Here is a 16,420-nt window from a genome sequence, read left to right on the forward strand (position 1 = left end):
CACAGCAGCAGCCACCTTCAGTCTGCTGCTGGACAGCCAGCAGCAGCAGCAGCAGGAGAGGTAATTAATCAGCAACCCTCCTGCTAAGGGTAGACAGCTGCTCGTTCCACCCCCCCCCCCGCCTTAATTGGTTCTCCTCCCTTCCAACGGTGTTGAGGCGGGTGGGAACAGCCGGGGGTTGAGGGTACTGTGCTAAAAGAGGTGGAGTTATGCAGATCTAAAACGCGTGGATTGCAGCAGCAGCAAGCCGAAAAGTGCAGGCATGTGAGGGATCTAGAGGTTGACAGCATGTCTTCTTAACGGGAGTCCAGGTGGCCATCTCCACAAATGGACTTTTCAGAATCCTTGGGTGGCACCGTAGTCGGAAACCAATTCTGGTTATCGCTTCTCGGCCTTTTGGCTAAGATCAAGTGTAGTATCTGTTCTTATCAGTTTAATATCTGATACGTCCCCTATCTGGGGACCATATATTAAATGGATTTTTAGAACAGGGAGATGGAAAAAGAGCTTGCTCTGTCCACTCCACGCATTGACCTGGTATTGCAGTATCTCCAGGACCGGTGCACCCCTTCTTTAATGCAGTTTCTAAAATCAGAAAGAATTGAATTCAATGCTTTTTGTTCATTTTGCTTGTTTGTCGGATTTTGGGATGGACTCTTTGGCTTTGCTTTTCTTCTCCTCATTGGATTTTTCATGTTAAAAGTTGCAGAAGCCAGATGACAAGCTCATTTTGGTTCAACTTCAGCAACTGTGCATTGCATTGCCATGTAATGTAATGTAATGCAATGCTATCTATCTAGCTCTCCCTCTATACTTCCTTTTGGATAAACAGACATATTAGGCAAGCATTTTGGAGCTTTCACCTAAATAACTACAGGTGGTGAGATAAGCTGCACAATACAATTGACCTTTCAGTATATTGTTGCACACACACCATCTATTTAGCAAATGCCCTTGTTATCAACAGCAGCCTTTTAAACTCACCTGAGCTAACAGGTATGTGAGCTGGTTACTCTGCTGCGCTTAAAATTTCTTTTTTGGTTTGCTACAATGCCTTTTCTGAAACGTTGTCTCCCTCTGCTGGAACACTGACTTCTTTCATTTAATGCCTGCAGACTATAAAAGAGAAACCAACCCAAAAAGTTTGGTTGATTAGTCTGTGGCATTCTTTTAAACTGTTGCTTATGGCGGTCTCTGTGAGCTTCTCAGTGACATTCAGCCATCCAGGTATCCCGCCTGCAGTAGACGGAATGTGGCAATGGAACGCTGGCTGCGCGTGTCATAATAGGCTCTGAGCCTTTATATACCTGCGCACAGCAGCAGCCACCTTCAGTCTGCTGCTGGACAGCCAGCAGCAGCAGCAGCAGGAGAGGTAATTAATCAGCAACCCTCCTGCTAAGGGTAGACAGCTGCTCGTTCCACCCCCCCCCCCGCCTTAATTGGTTCTCCTCCCTTCCAACGGTGTTGAGGCGGGTGGGAACAGCCGGGGGTTGAGGGTACTGTGCTAAAAGAGGTGGAGTTATGCAGATCTAAAACGCGTGGATTGCAGCAGCAGCAAGCCGAAAAGTGCAGGCATGTGAGGGATCTAGAGGTTGACAGCATGTCTTCTTAACGGGAGTCCAGGTGGCCATCTCCACAAATGGACTTTTCAGAATCCTTGGGTGGCACCGTAGTCGGAAACCAATTCTGGTTATCGCTTCTCGGCCTTTTGGCTAAGATCAAGTGTAGTATCTGTTCTTATCAGTTTAATATCTGATACGTCCCCTATCTGGGGACCATATATTAAATGGATTTTTAGAACAGGGAGATGGAAAAAGAGCTTGCTCTGTCCACTCCACGCATTGACCTGGTATTGCAGTATCTTCAGGACCGGTGCACCCCTTCTTTAATGCAGTTTCTAAAATCAGAAAGAATTGAATTCAATGCTTTTTGTTCATTTTGCTTGTTTGTCGGATTTTGGGATGGACTCTTTGGCTTTGCTTTTCTTCTCCTCATTGGATTTTTCATGTTAAAAGTTGCAGAAGCCACATGACAAGCTCATTTTGGTTCAACTTCAGCAACTGTGCATTGCATTGCCATGTAATGTAATGTAATGCAATGCTATCTATCTAGCTCTCCCTCTATACTTCCTTTTGGATAAACAGACATATTAGGCAAGCATTTTGGAGCTTTCACCTAAATAACTATAGGTGGTGAGATAAGCTGCACAATATAATTGACCTTTCAGTATATTGTTGCATACACACCATCTATTTAGCAAATGCCCTTGTTATCAACAGCAGCCTTTTAAACTCACCTGAGCTAACAGGTATGTGAGCTGGTTACTCTGCTGCGCTTAAAATTTCTTTTTTGGTTTGCTACAATGCCTTTTCTGAAACGTTGTCTCCCTCTGCTGGAACACTGACTTCTTTCATTTAATACCTGCAGACTATAAAAGAGAAACCAACCCAAAAAGTTTGGTTGATTAGTCTGTGGCATTCTTTTAAACTGTTGCTTATGGCGGTCTCTGTGAGCTTCTCAGTGACATTCAGCCATCCAGGTATCCCGCCTGCAGTAGACGGAATGTGGCAATGGAACGCTGGCTGCGCGTGTCATAATAGGCTCTGAGCCTTTATATACCTGCGCACAGCAGCAGCCACCTTCAGTCTGCTGCTGGACAGCCAGCAGCAGCAGCAGCAGGAGAGGTAATTAATCAGCAACCCTCCTGCTAAGGGTAGACAGCTGCTCGTTCCACCCCCCCCCCCGCCTTAATTGGTTCTCCTCCCTTCCAACGGTGTTGAGGCGGGTGGGAACAGCCGGGGGTTGAGGGTACTGTGCTAAAAGAGGTGGAGTTATGCAGATCTAAAACGCGTGGATTGCAGCAGCAGCAAGCCGAAAAGTGCAGGCATGTGAGGGATCTAGAGGTTGACAGCATGTCTTCTTAACGGGAGTCCAGGTGGCCATCTCCACAAATGGACTTTTCAGAATCCTTGGGTGGCACCGTAGTCGGAAACCAATTCTGGTTATCGCTTCTCGGCCTTTTGGCTAAGATCAAGTGTAGTATCTGTTCTTATCAGTTTAATATCTGATACGTCCCCTATCTGGGGACCATATATTAAATGGATTTTTAGAACAGGGAGATGGAAAAAGAGCTTGCTCTGTCCACTCCACGCATTGACCTGGTATTGCAGTATCTTCAGGACCGGTGCACCCCTTCTTTAATGCAGTTTCTAAAATCAGAAAGAATTGAATTCAATGCTTTTTGTTCATTTTGCTTGTTTGTCGGATTTTGGGATGGACTCTTTGGCTTTGCTTTTCTTCTCCTCATTGGATTTTTCATGTTAAAAGTTGCAGAAGCCAGATGACAAGCTCATTTTGGTTCAACTTCAGCAACTGTGCATTGCATTGCCATGTAATGTAATGTAATGCAATGCTATCTATCTAGCTCTCCCTCTATACTTCCTTTTGGATAAACAGACATTTTATGCAAGCATTTTGGAGCTTTCACCTAAATAACTACAGGTGGTGAGATAAGCTGCACAATATAATTGACCTTTCAGTATATTGTTGCACACACACCATCTATTTAGCAAATGCCCTTGTTATCAACAGCAGCCTTTTAAACTCACCTGAGCTAACAGGTATGTGAGCTGGTTACTCTGCTGCGCTTAAAATTTCTTTTTTGGTTTGCTACAATGCCTTTTCTGAAACGTTGTCTCCCTCTGCTGGAACACTGACTTCTTTCATTTAATGCCTGCAGACTATAAAAGAGAAACCAACCCAAAAAGTTTGGTTGATTAGTCTGTGGCATTCTTTTAAACTGTTGCTTATGGCGGTCTCTGTGAGCTTCTCAGTGACATTCAGCCATCCAGGTATCCCGCCTGCAGTAGACGGAATGTGGCAATGGAACGCTGGCTGCGCGTGTCATAATAGGCTCTGAGCCTTTATATACCTGCGCACAGCAGCAGCCACCTTCAGTCTGCTGCTGGACAGCCAGCAGCAGCAGCAGCAGGAGAGGTAATTAATCAGCAACCCTCCTGCTAAGGGTAGACAGCTGCTCGTTCCACCCCCCCCCCCGCCTTAATTGGTTCTCCTCCCTTCCAACGGTGTTGAGGCGGGTGGGAACAGCCGGGGGTTGAGGGTACTGTGCTAAAAGAGGTGGAGTTATGCAGATCTAAAACGCGTGGATTGCAGCAGCAGCAAGCCGAAAAGTGCAGGCATGTGAGGGATCTAGAGGTTGACAGCATGTCTTCTTAACGGGAGTCCAGGTGGCCATCTCCACAAATGGACTTTTCAGAATCCTTGGGTGGCACCGTAGTCGGAAACCAATTCTGGTTATCGCTTCTCGGCCTTTTGGCTAAGATCAAGTGTAGTATCTGTTCTTATCAGTTTAATATCTGATACGTCCCCTATCTGGGGACCATATATTAAATGGATTTTTAGAACAGGGAGATGGAAAAAGAGCTTGCTCTGTCCACTCCACGCATTGACCTGGTATTGCAGTATCTCCAGGACCGGTGCACCCCTTCTTTAATGCAGTTTCTAAAATCAGAAAGAATTTAATTCAATGCTTTTTGTTCATTTTGCTTGTTTGTCGGATTTTGGGATGGACTCTTTGGCTTTGCTTTTCTTCTCCTCATTGGATTTTTCATGTTAAAAGTTGCAGAAGCCAGATGACAAGCTCATTTTGGTTCAACTTCAGCAACTGTGCATTGCATTGCCATGTAATGTAATGTAATGCAATGCTATCTATCTAGCTCTCCCTCTATACTTCCTTTTGGATAAACAGACATATTAGGCAAGCATTTTGGAGCTTTCACCTAAATAACTACAGGTGGTGAGATAAGCTGCACAATATAATTGACCTTTCAGTATATTGTTGCACACACACCATCTATTTAGCAAATGCCCTTGTTATCAACAGCAGCCTTTTAAACTCACCTGAGCTAACAGGTATGTGAGCTGGTTACTCTGCTGCGCTTAAAATTTCTTTTTTGGTTTGCTACAATGCCTTTTCTGAAACGTTGTCTCCCTCTGCTGGAACACTGACTTCTTTCATTTAATGCCTGCAGACTATAAAAGAGAAACCAACCCAAAAAGTTTGGTTGATTAGTCTGTGGCATTCTTTTAAACTGTTGCTTATGGCGGTCTCTGTGAGCTTCTCAGTGACATTCAGCCATCCAGGTATCCCGCCTGCAGTAGACGGAATGTGGCAATGGAACGCTGGCTGCGCGTGTCATAATAGGCTCTGAGCCTTTATATACCTGCGCACAGCAGCAGCCACCTTCAGTCTGCTGCTGGACAGCCAGCAGCAGCAGCAGCAGGAGAGGTAATTAATCAGCAACCCTCCTGCTAAGGGTAGACAGCTGCTCGTTCCACCCCCCCCCCGCCTTAATTGGTTCTCCTCCCTTCCAACGGTGTTGAGGCGGGTGGGAACAGCCGGGGGTTGAGGGTACTGTGCTAAAAGAGGTGGAGTTATGCAGATCTAAAACGCGTGGATTGCAGCAGCAGCAAGCCGAAAAGTGCAGGCATGTGAGGGATCTAGAGGTTGACAGCATGTCTTCTTAACGGGAGTCCAGGTGGCCATCTCCACAAATGGACTTTTCAGAATCCTTGGGTGGCATCGTAGTCGGAAACCAATTCTGGTTATCGCTTCTCGGCCTTTTGGCTAAGATCAAGTGTAGTATCTGTTCTTATCAGTTTAATATCTGATACGTCCCCTATCTGGGGACCATATATTAAATGGATTTTTAGAACAGGGAGATGGAAAAAGAGCTTGCTCTGTCCACTCCACGCATTGACCTGGTATTGCAGTATCTCCAGGACCGGTGCACCCCTTCTTTAATGCAGTTTCTAAAATCAGAAAGAATTGAATTCAATGCTTTTTGTTCATTTTGCTTGTTTGTCGGATTTTGGGATGGACTCTTTGGCTTTGCTTTTCTTGTCCTCATTGGATTTTTCATGTTAAAAGTTGCAGAAGCCAGATGACATGCTCATTTTGGTTCAACTTCAGCAACTGTGCATTGCATTGCCATGTAATGTAATGTAATGCAATGCTATCTATCTAGCTCTCCCTCTATACTTCCTTTTGGATAAACAGACATATTAGGCAAGCATTTTGGAGCTTTCACCTAAATAACTACAGGTGGTGAGATAAGCTGCACAATATAATTGACCTTTCAGTATATTGTTGCACACACACCATCTATTTAGCAAATGCCCTTGTTATCAACAGCAGCCTTTTAAACTCACCTGAGCTAACAGGTATGTGAGCTGGTTACTCTGCTGCGCTTAAAATTTCTTTTTTGGTTTGCTACAATGCCTTTTCTGAAACGTTGTCTCCCTCTGCTGGAACACTGACTTCTTTCATTTAATGCCTGCAGACTATAAAAGAGAAACCAACCCAAAAAGTTTGGTTGATTAGTCTGTGGCATTCTTTTAAACTGTTGCTTATGGCGGTCTCTGTGAGCTTCTCAGTGACATTCAGCCATCCAGGTATCCCGCCTGCAGTAGACGGAATGTGGCAATGGAACGCTGGCTGCGCGTGTCATAATAGGCTCTGAGCCTTTATATACCTGCGCACAGCAGCAGCCACCTTCAGTCTGCTGCTGGACAGCCAGCAGCAGCAGCAGCAGGAGAGGTAATTAATCAGCAACCCTCCTGCTAAGGGTAGACAGCTGCTCGTTCCACCCCCCCCCCGCCTTAATTGGTTCTCCTCCCTTCCAACGGTGTTGAAGCGGGTGGGAACAGCCGGGGGTTGAGGGTACTGTGCTAAAAGAGGTGGAGTTATGCAGATCTAAAATGCGTGGATTGCAGCAGCAGCAAGCCGAAAAGTGCAGGCATGTGAGGGATCTAGAGGTTGACAGCATGTCTTCTTAACGGGAGTCCAGGTGGCCATCTCCACAAATGGACTTTTCAGAATCCTTGGGTGGCACCGTGGTCGGAAACCAATTCTGGTTATCGCTTCTCGGCCTTTTGGCTAAGATCAAGTGTAGTATCTTTCGAAAAGGCGGTTTTGGATGTTGGCCGCCCTAGTAGATTGATACATTATGCACACTGGGGTTTAGGCGCTTGTTAGTACGCCAGGTGGCTAATATAGTCATCTGGTGGAAAGCATGGCCCCCCAGGATCGACGCCATTGGGCCGGGGAAGATCGAAAGCCCGAAGTGTGAAGTGCCCCAGGAGTGGTGACCCTGGGGTGCCTCAACTCACTGGGATTGGGAACCCCACTTGAGTTAATGGCACATTTGCACTAGCACTTCAATATTTCTTTCTTCACACATACCCTTATTCCGGGCCTTCTGGCCTTAGGATGGGGAATTTTTCAATTCCCGGTCGAAGGTCCGGGCAGTATTATACTGTGAAACCTTCACTATTTATTTAATTTTTTTTGTCACTGTGTGTCCACTTTTTCACGTGTGTCCACGTCCTTACTAGGATTTTGTCGGGATGCGGTTCCCTTACGGGTTCCTCTCTTGGCAGGTCTAGGGGGGGAGTGTGTGGCCATCAGGTTCCGCTCCCCCCTGAACCCCCCTGGCTCTTCTCTTTCTGGAGGAGAGCGTTGTTGGCTCCCCTCTTCCGGGAGGGGAGCACAGTCTTTGGCTCCCAGTGCCTTGCTCGGGTGAGAACTCGGGCAGGTGCTGGGGGTAAGATTGGGTCGCCTCTGGCTCCGGCTGGAGGTGGCTATTTGTCCCTGTTCCTCGCTGTGGCCTTCTGGCTCGGAGGGACGGGGAATGGTTTGGGGGACTCTTCTCCTTTTGGAGAGGGTTTCAAGAAGACCAGCATCCTAGTGCACTTTTTTTGTGGCACTTGTCACTTTTTTAAGCGCACTCGGGTTTTGTACACGAATTCGGGCTTTCGAAAAAAAAAAAAAATCTGTTCTTATCAGTTTAATATCTGATACGTCCCCTATCTGGGGACCATATATTAAATGGATTTTTAGAACAGGGAGATGGAAAAAGAGCTTGCTCTGTCCACTCCACGCATTGACCTGGTATTGCAGTATCTCCAGGACCGGTGCACCCCTTCTTTAATGCAGTTTCTAAAATCAGAAAGAATTGAATTCAATGCTTTTTGTTCATTTTGCTTGTTTGTCGGATTTTGGGATGGACTCTTTGGCTTTGCTTTTCTTCTCCTCATTGGATTTTTCATGTTAAAAGTTGCAGAAGCCAGATGACAAGCTCATTTTGGTTCAACTTCAGCAACTGTGCATTGCATTGCCATGTAATGTAATGTAATGCAATGCTATCTATCTAGCTCTCCCTCTATACTTCCTTTTGGATAAACAGACATATTAGGCAAGCATTTTGGAGCTTTCACCTAAATAACTACAGGTGGTGAGATAAGCTGCACAATATAATTGACCTTTCAGTATATTGTTGCACACACACCATCTATTTAGCAAATGCCCTTGTTATCAACAGCAGCCTTTTAAACTCACCTGAGCTAACAGGTATGTGAGCTGGTTACTCTGCTGCGCTTAAAATTTCTTTTTTGGTTTGCTACAATGCCTTTTCTGAAACGTTGTCTCCCTCTGCTGGAACACTGACTTCTTTCATTTAATGCCTGCAGACTATAAAAGAGAAACCAACCCAAAAAGTTTGGTTGATTAGTCTGTGGCATTCTTTTAAACTGTTGCTTATGGCGGTCTCTGTGAGCTTCTCAGTGACATTCAGCCATCCAGGTATCCCGCCTGCAGTAGACGGAATGTGGCAATGGAACGCTGGCTGCGCGTGTCATAATAGGCTCTGAGCCTTTATATACCTGCACACAGCAGCAGCCACCTTCAGTCTGCTGCTGGACAGCCAGCAGCAGCAGGAGAGGTAATTAATCAGCAACCCTCCTGCTAAGGGTAGACAGCTGCTCGTTCCACCCCCCCCCCCCCCCGCCTTAATTGGTTCTCCTCCCTTCCAACGGTGTTGAGGCGGGTGGGAACAGCCGGGGGTTGAGGGTACTGTGCTAAAAGAGGTGGAGTTATGCAGATCTAAAACGCGTGGATTGCAGCAGCAGCAAGCCGAAAAGTGCAGGCATGTGAGGGATCTAGAGGTTGACAGCATGTCTTCTTAACGGGAGTCCAGGTGGCCATCTCCACAAATGGACTTTTCAGAATCCTTGGGTGGCACCGTAGTCGGAAACCAATTCTGGTTATCGCTTCTCGGCCTTTTGGCTAAGATCAAGTGTAGTGTCTGTTCTTATCAGTTTAATATCTGATACGTCCCCTATCTGGGGACCATATATTAAATGGATTTTTAGAACAGGGAGATGGAAAAAGAGCTTGCTCTGTCCACTCCACGCATTGACCTGGTATTGCAGTATCTCCAGGACCGGTGCACCCCTTCTTTAATGCAGTTTCTAAAATCAGAAAGAATTGAATTCAATGCTTTTTGTTCATTTTGCTTGTTTGTCGGATTTTGGGATGGACTCTTTGGCTTTGCTTTTCTTCTCCTCATTGGATTTTTCATGTTAAAAGTTGCAGAAGCCAGATGACAAGCTCATTTTGGTTCAACTTCAGCAACTGTGCATTGCATTGCCATGTAATGTAATGTAATGCAATGCTATCTATCTAGCTCTCCCTCTATACTTCCTTTTGGATAAACAGACATATTAGGCAAGCATTTTGGAGCTTTCACCTAAATAACTACAGGTGGTGAGATAAGCTGCACAATATAATTGACCTTTCAGTATATTGTTGCACACACACCATCTATTTAGCAAATGCCCTTGTTATCAACAGCAGCCTTTTAAACTCACCTGAGCTAACAGGTATGTGAGCTGGTTACTCTGCTGCGCTTAAAATTTCTTTTTTGGTTTGCTACAATGCCTTTTCTGAAACGTTGTCTCCCTCTGCTGGAACACTGACTTCTTTCATTTAATGCCTGCAGACTATAAAAGAGAAACCAACCCAAAAAGTTTGGTTGATTAGTCTGTGGCATTCTTTTAAACTGTTGCTTATGGCGGTCTCTGTGAGCTTCTCAGTGACATTCAGCCATCCAGGTATCCCGCCTGCAGTAGACGGAATGTGGCAATGGAACGCTGGCTGCGCGTGTCATAATAGGCTCTGAGCCTTTATATACCTGCGCACAGCAGCAGCCACCTTCAGTCTGCTGCTGGACAGCCAGCAGCAGCAGCAGCAGGAGAGGTAATTAATCAGCAACCCTCCTGCTAAGGGTAGACAGCTGCTCGTTCCACCCCCCCCCCCCCCCGCCTTAATTGGTTCTCCTCCCTTCCAACGGTGTTGAGGCGGGTGGGAACAGCCGGGGGTTGAGGGTACTGTGCTAAAAGAGGTGGAGTTATGCAGATCTAAAACGCGTGGATTGCAGCAGCAGCAAGCCGAAAAGTGCAGGCATGTGAGGGATCTAGAGGTTGACAGCATGTCTTCTTAACGGGAGTCCAGGTGGCCATCTCCACAAATGGACTTTTCAGAATCCTTGGGTGGCACCGTAGTCGGAAACCAATTCTGGTTATCGCTTCTCGGCCTTTTGGCTAAGATCAAGTGTAGTATCTGTTCTTATCAGTTTAATATCTGATACGTCCCCTATCTGGGGACCATATATTAAATGGATTTTTAGAACAGGGAGATGGAAAAAGAGCTTGCTCTGTCCACTCCACGCATTGACCTGGTATTGCAGTATCTCCAGGACCGGTGCACCCCTTCTTTAATGCAGTTTCTAAAATCAGAAAGAATTGAATTCAATGCTTTTTGTTCATTTTGCTTGTTTGTCGGATTTTGGGATGGACTCTTTGGCTTTGCTTTTCTTCTCCTCATTGGATTTTTCATGTTAAAAGTTGCAGAAGCCAGATGACAAGCTCATTTTGGTTCAACTTCAGCAACTGTGCATTGCATTGCCATGTAATGTAATGTAATGCAATGCTATCTATCTAGCTCTCCCTCTATACTTCCTTTTGGATAAACAGACATATTAGGCAAGCATTTTGGAGCTTTCACCTAAATAACTACAGGTGGTGAGATAAGCTGCACAATATAATTGACCTTTCAGTATATTGTTGCACACACACCATCTATTTAGCAAATGCCCTTGTTATCAACAGCAGCCTTTTAAACTCACCTGAGCTAACAGGTATGTGAGCTGGTTACTCTGCTGCGCTTAAAATTTCTTTTTTGGTTTGCTACAATGCCTTTTCTGAAACGTTGTCTCCCTCTGCTGGAACACAGACTTGTTTCATTTAATGCCTGCAGACTATAAAAGAGAAACCAACCCAAAAAGTTTGGTTGATTAGTCTGTGGCATTCTTTTAAACTGTTGCTTATGGCGGTCTCTGTGAGCTTCTCAGTGACATTCAGCCATCCAGGTATCCCGCCTGCAGTAGACGGAATGTGGCAATGGAACGCTGGCTGCGCGTGTCATAATAGGCTCTGAGCCTTTATATACCTGCGCACAGCAGCAGCCACCTTCAGTCTGCTGCTGGACAGCCAGCAGCAGCAGCAGCAGGAGAGGTAATTAATCAGCAACCCTCCTGCTAAGGGTAGACAGCTGCTCGTTCCACCCCCCCCCCCGCCTTAATTGGTTCTCCTCCCTTCCAACGGTGTTGAGGCGGGTGGGAACAGCCGGGGGTTGAGGGTACTGTGCTAAAAGAGGTGGAGTTATGCAGATCTAAAACGCGTGGATTGCAGCAGCAGCAAGCCGAAAAGTGCAGGCATGTGAGGGATCTAGAGGTTGACAGCATGTCTTCTTAACGGGAGTCCAGGTGGCCATCTCCACAAATGGACTTTTCAGAATCCTTGGGTGGCACCGTAGTCGGAAACCAATTCTGGTTATCGCTTCTCGGCCTTTTGGCTAAGATCAAGTGTAGTATCTGTTCTTATCAGTTTAATATCTGATACGTCCCCTATCTGGGGACCATATATTAAATGGATTTTTAGAACAGGGAGATGGAAAAAGAGCTTGCTCTGTCCACTCCACGCATTGACCTGGTATTGCAGTATCTCCAGGACCGGTGCACCCCTTCTTTAATGCAGTTTCTAAAATCAGAAAGAATTGAATTCAATGCTTTTTGTTCATTTTGCTTGTTTGTCGGATTTTGGGATGGACTCTTTGGCTTTGCTTTTCTTCTCCTCATTGGATTTTTCATGTTAAAAGTTGCAGAAGCCAGATGACAAGCTCATTTTGGTTCAACTTCAGCAACTGTGCATTGCATTGCCATGTAATGTAATGTAATGCAATGCTATCTATCTAGCTCTCCCTCTATACTTCCTTTTGGATAAACAGACATATTAGGCAAGCATTTTGGAGCTTTCACCTAAATAACTACAGGTGGTGAGATAAGCTGCACAATATAATTGACCTTTCAGTATATTGTTGCACACACACCATCTATTTAGCAAATGCCCTTGTTATCAACAGCAGCCTTTTAAACTCACCTGAGCTAACAGGTATGTGAGCTGGTTACTCTGCTGCGCTTAAAATTTCTTTTTTGGTTTGCTACAATGCCTTTTCTGAAACGTTGTCTCCCTCTGCTGGAACACTGACTTCTTTCATTTAATGCCTGCAGACTATAAAAGAGAAACCAACCCAAAAAGTTTGGTTGATTAGTCTGTGGCATTCTTTTAAACTGTTGCTTATGGCGGTCTCTGTGAGCTTCTCAGTGACATTCAGCCATCCAGGTATCCCGCCTGCAGTAGACGGAATGTGGCAATGGAACGCTGGCTGCGCGTGTCATAATAGGCTCTGAGCCTTTATATACCTGCGCACAGCAGCAGCCACCTTCAGTCTGCTGCTGGACAGCCAGCAGCAGCAGCAGCAGGAGAGGTAATTAATCAGCAACCCTCCTGCTAAGGGTAGACAGCTGCTCGTTCCACCCCCCCCCGCCTTAATTGGTTCTCCTCCCTTCCAACGGTGTTGAGGCGGGTGGGAACAGCCGGGGGTTGAGGGTACTGTGCTAAAAGAGGTGGAGTTATGCAGATCTAAAACGCGTGGATTGCAGCAGCAGCAAGCCGAAAAGTGCAGGCATGTGAGGGATCTAGAGGTTGACAGCATGTCTTCTTAACGGGAGTCCAGGTGGCCATCTCCACAAATGGACTTTTCAGAATCCTTGGGTGGCACCGTAGTCGGAAACCAATTCTGGTTATCGCTTCTCGGCCTTTTGGCTAAGATCAAGTGTAGTATCTGTTCTTATTAGTTTAATATCTGATACGTCCCCTATCTGGGGACCATATATTAAATGGATTTTTAGAACAGGGAGATGGAAAAAGAGCTTGCTCTGTCCACTCCACGCATTGACCTGGTATTGCAGTATCTCCAGGACCGGTGCACCCCTTCTTTAATGCAGTTTCTAAAATCAGAAAGAATTGAATTCAATGCTTTTTGTTCATTTTGCTTGTTTGTCGGATTTTGGGATGGACTCTTTGGCTTTGCTTTTCTTCTCCTCATTGGATTTTTCATGTTAAAAGTTGCAGAAGCCAGATGACAAGCTCATTTTGGTTCAACTTCAGCAACTGTGCATTGCATTGCCATGTAATGTAATGTAATGCAATGCTATCTATCTAGCTCTCCCTCTATACTTCCTTTTGGATAAACAGACATATTAGGCAAGCATTTTGGAGCTTTCACCTAAATAACTACAGGTGGTGAGATAAGCTGCACAATATAATTGACCTTTCAGTATATTGTTGCACACACACCATCTATTTAGCAAATGCCCTTGTTATCAACAGCAGCCTTTTAAACTCACCTGAGGTAACAGGTATGTGAGCTGGTTACTCTGCTGCGCTTAAAATTTCTTTTTTGGTTTGCTACAATGCCTTTTCTGAAACGTTGTCTCCCTCTGCTGGAACTCTGACTTCTTTCATTTAATGCCTGCAGACTATAAAAGAGAAACCAACCCAAAAAGTTTGGTTGATTAGTCTGTGGCATTCTTTTAAACTGTTGCTTATGGCGGTCTCTGTGAGCTTCTCAGTGACATTCAGCCATCCAGGTATCCCGCCTGCAGTAGACGGAATGTGGCAATGGAACGCTGGCTGCGCGTGTCATAATAGGCTCTGAGCCTTTATATACCTGCGCACAGCAGCAGCCACCTTCAGTCTGCTGCTGGACAGCCAGCAGCAGCAGCAGCAGGAGAGGTAATTAATCAGCAACCCTCCTGCTAAGGGTAGACAGCTGCTCGTTCCACCCCCCCCCCCCCCCGCCTTAATTGGTTCTCCTCCCTTCCAACGGTGTTGAGGCGGGTGGGAACAGCCGGGGGTTGAGGGTACTGTGCTAAAAGAGGTGGAGTTATGCAGATCTAAAACGCGTGGATTGCAGCAGCAGCAAGCCGAAAAGTGCAGGCATGTGAGGGATCTAGAGGTTGACAGCATGTCTTCTTAACGGGAGTCCAGGTGGCCATCTCCACAAATGGACTTTTCAGAATCCTTGGGTGGCACCGTAGTCGGAAACCAATTCTGGTTATCGCTTCTCGGCCTTTTGGCTAAGATCAAGTGTAGTATCTGTTCTTATCAGTTTAATATCTGATACGTCCCCTATCTGGGGACCATATATTAAATGGATTTTTAGAACAGGGAGATGGAAAAAGAGCTTGCTCTGTCCACTCCACGCATTGACCTGGTATTGCAGTATCTCCAGGACCGGTGCACCCCTTCTTTAATGCAGTTTCTAAAATCAGAAAGAATTGAATTCAATGCTTTTTGTTCATTTTGCTTGTTTGTCGGATTTTGGGATGGACTCTTTGGCTTTGCTTTTCTTCTCCTCATTGGATTTTTCATGTTAAAAGTTGCAGAAGCCAGATGACAAGCTCATTTTGGTTCAACTTCAGCAACTGTGCATTGCATTGCCATGTAATGTAATGTAATGCAATGCTATCTATCTAGCTCTCCCTCTATACTTCCTTTTGGATAAACAGACATATTAGGCAAGCATTTTGGAGCTTTCACCTAAATAACTACAGGTGGTGAGATAAGCTGCACAATATAATTGACCTTTCAGTATATTGTTGCACACACACCATCTATTTAGCAAATGCCCTTGTTATCAACAGCAGCCTTTTAAACTCACCTGAGCTAACAGGTATGTGAGCTGGTTACGCTGCTGCGCTTAAAATTTCTTTTTTGGTTTGCTACAAAGCCTTTTCTGAAACGTTGTCTCCCTCTGCTGGAACACTGACTTCTTTCATTTAATGCCTGCAGACTATAAAAGAGAAACCAACCCAAAAAGTTTGGTTGATTAGTCTATGGCATTCTTTTAAACTGTTGCTTATGGCGGTCTCTGTGAGCTTCTCAGTGACATTCAGCCATCCAGGTATCCCGCCTGCAGTAGACGGAATGTGGCAATGGAACGCTGGCTGCGCGTGTCATAATAGGCTCTGAGCCTTTATATACCTGCGCACAGCAGCAGCCACCTTCAGTCTGCTGTTGGACAGCCAGCAGCAGCAGCAGCAGGAGAGGTAATTAATCAGCAACCCTCCTGCTAAGGGTAGACAGCTGCTCGTTCCACCCCCCCCCCCGCCTTAATTGGTTCTCCTCCCTTCCAACGGTGTTGAGGCGGGTGGGAACAGCCGGGGGTTGAGGGTACTGTGCTAAAAGAGGTGGAGTTATGCAGATCTAAAACGCGTGGATTGCAGCAGCAGCAAGCCGAAAAGTGCAGGCATGTGAGGGATCTAGAGGTTGACAGCATGTCTTCTTAACGGGAGTCCAGGTGGCCATCTCCACAAATGGACTTTTCAGAATCCTTGGGTGGCACCGTAGTCGGATACCAATTCTGGTTATCGCTTCTCGGCCTTTTGGCTAAGATCAAGTGTAGTATCTGTTCTTATCAGTTTAATATCTGATACGTCCCCTATCTGGGGACCATATATTAAATGGATTTTTAGAACAGGGAGATGGAAAAAGAGCTTGCTCTGTCCACTCCACGCATTGACCTGGTATTGCAGTATCTCCAGGACCGGTGCACCCCTTCTTTAATGCAGTTTCTAAAATCAGAAAGAATTGAATTCAATGCTTTTTGTTCATTTTGCTTGTTTGTCGGATTTTGGGATGGACTCTTTGGCTTTGCTTTTCTTCTCCTCATTGGATTTTTCATGTTAAAAGTTGCAGAAGCCAGATGACAAGCTCATTTTGGTTCAACTTCAGCAACTGTGCATTGCATTGCCATGTAATGTAATGTAATGCAATGCTATCTATCTAGCTCTCCCTCTATACTTCCTTTTGGATAAACAGACATATTAGGCAAGCATTTTGGAGCTTTCACCTAAATAACTACAGGTGGTGAGATAAGCTGCACAATATAATTGACCTTTCAGTATATTGTTGCACACACACCATCTATTTAGCAAATGCCCTTGTTATCAACAGCAGCCTTTTAAACTCACCTGAGCTAACAGGTATGTGAGCTGGTTACGCTGCTGCGCTTAAAATTTCTTTTTTGGTTTGCTACAAAGCCTTTTCTGAAACGTTGTCTCCCTCTGCTGGAACACTGACTTCTTTCATTTAATGC

General features: G+C 45.5%; 12 non-coding genes and 1 pseudogene across 12 annotated transcripts; all 13 read left to right on the plus strand.

The window, feature by feature from the left end:
• The first annotated feature begins 380 nt into the window (after positions 1–380).
• On the plus strand, positions 381–571 carry LOC141199557 (U2 spliceosomal RNA). Its single transcript, XR_012271305.1, has one exon. It is a non-coding gene; the product is annotated as a U2 spliceosomal RNA (small nuclear RNA).
• Positions 572–1,692: 1,121 nt separating this feature from the next.
• Positions 1,693–1,883, plus strand: LOC141200446 (U2 spliceosomal RNA). Its single transcript, XR_012272167.1, has one exon. It is a non-coding gene; the product is annotated as a U2 spliceosomal RNA (small nuclear RNA).
• Positions 1,884–3,004: 1,121 nt separating this feature from the next.
• Positions 3,005–3,195, plus strand: LOC141200447 (U2 spliceosomal RNA). Its single transcript, XR_012272168.1, has one exon. It is a non-coding gene; the product is annotated as a U2 spliceosomal RNA (small nuclear RNA).
• Positions 3,196–4,316: 1,121 nt separating this feature from the next.
• On the plus strand, positions 4,317–4,507 carry LOC141199558 (U2 spliceosomal RNA). The gene has a single exon (XR_012271306.1). It is a non-coding gene; the product is annotated as a U2 spliceosomal RNA (small nuclear RNA).
• Positions 4,508–5,627: 1,120 nt separating this feature from the next.
• LOC141199559 (U2 spliceosomal RNA) lies at positions 5,628–5,818 on the plus strand. Its single transcript, XR_012271307.1, has one exon. It is a non-coding gene; the product is annotated as a U2 spliceosomal RNA (small nuclear RNA).
• A 1,120-nt stretch (positions 5,819–6,938) lies between these two features.
• On the plus strand, positions 6,939–7,030 carry LOC141201046 (U2 spliceosomal RNA; annotated as a pseudogene).
• A 792-nt stretch (positions 7,031–7,822) lies between these two features.
• On the plus strand, positions 7,823–8,006 carry LOC141200902 (U2 spliceosomal RNA). The gene has a single exon (XR_012272594.1). It is a non-coding gene; the product is annotated as a U2 spliceosomal RNA (small nuclear RNA).
• A 1,119-nt stretch (positions 8,007–9,125) lies between these two features.
• On the plus strand, positions 9,126–9,316 carry LOC141200590 (U2 spliceosomal RNA). Its single transcript, XR_012272306.1, has one exon. It is a non-coding gene; the product is annotated as a U2 spliceosomal RNA (small nuclear RNA).
• Positions 9,317–10,441: 1,125 nt separating this feature from the next.
• Positions 10,442–10,632, plus strand: LOC141199560 (U2 spliceosomal RNA). The gene has a single exon (XR_012271308.1). It is a non-coding gene; the product is annotated as a U2 spliceosomal RNA (small nuclear RNA).
• Positions 10,633–11,753: 1,121 nt separating this feature from the next.
• On the plus strand, positions 11,754–11,944 carry LOC141199561 (U2 spliceosomal RNA). Its single transcript, XR_012271309.1, has one exon. It is a non-coding gene; the product is annotated as a U2 spliceosomal RNA (small nuclear RNA).
• A 1,119-nt stretch (positions 11,945–13,063) lies between these two features.
• Positions 13,064–13,254, plus strand: LOC141200501 (U2 spliceosomal RNA). Its single transcript, XR_012272221.1, has one exon. It is a non-coding gene; the product is annotated as a U2 spliceosomal RNA (small nuclear RNA).
• Positions 13,255–14,379: 1,125 nt separating this feature from the next.
• LOC141199562 (U2 spliceosomal RNA) lies at positions 14,380–14,570 on the plus strand. The gene has a single exon (XR_012271310.1). It is a non-coding gene; the product is annotated as a U2 spliceosomal RNA (small nuclear RNA).
• Positions 14,571–15,691: 1,121 nt separating this feature from the next.
• On the plus strand, positions 15,692–15,882 carry LOC141199563 (U2 spliceosomal RNA). The gene has a single exon (XR_012271311.1). It is a non-coding gene; the product is annotated as a U2 spliceosomal RNA (small nuclear RNA).
• The last annotated feature ends 538 nt before the right edge of the window (positions 15,883–16,420 follow it).

Source organism: Phyllobates terribilis, unplaced genomic scaffold (assembly GCF_046119375.1).
Source record: "Phyllobates terribilis strain yellow unplaced genomic scaffold, ASM4611937v1 Scaffold_108__1_contigs__length_5656254, whole genome shotgun sequence".
Classification (NCBI taxonomy): domain Eukaryota; kingdom Metazoa; phylum Chordata; class Amphibia; order Anura; family Dendrobatidae; genus Phyllobates; species Phyllobates terribilis.